This window comes from Eimeria mitis, genomic scaffold (assembly GCF_000499745.2).
Source record: "Eimeria mitis Houghton genomic scaffold, Emh_scaff921, whole genome shotgun sequence".
Lineage (NCBI taxonomy): Eukaryota > Apicomplexa > Conoidasida > Eucoccidiorida > Eimeriidae > Eimeria > Eimeria mitis.
In genome coordinates, this window is record NW_013576787.1 from 9,156 (window position 1) to 9,441 (window position 286).

Consider the following 286-nt stretch of genomic DNA (forward strand, 5'->3'; position numbering starts at 1 on the left):
CTAGTGTCTCCCTTTTGTCTCCTTTTTGTCTCCTTTTTGTCTCCTTTTTGTCTCCTTTTTGTCTCCTTTTCGTCTCAATTTTGTCTCTTTTTTTAATATTTTTTATTTTTTTTTAAACATGTTCTGTCTCCTTTACTGTCTCCTTTACTGTCCCCTTTTTGTCTCCTTTTTGTCTCCTTTTTGTTTTGTTTTGTTTCTTTTTTTAATATTTTTTGTTTTTTTTTAAACATGTTCTGTCTCCTTTACTGTCTCCTTTTTGTCTCCTTTTTGTCTCCTTTTTGTCTCC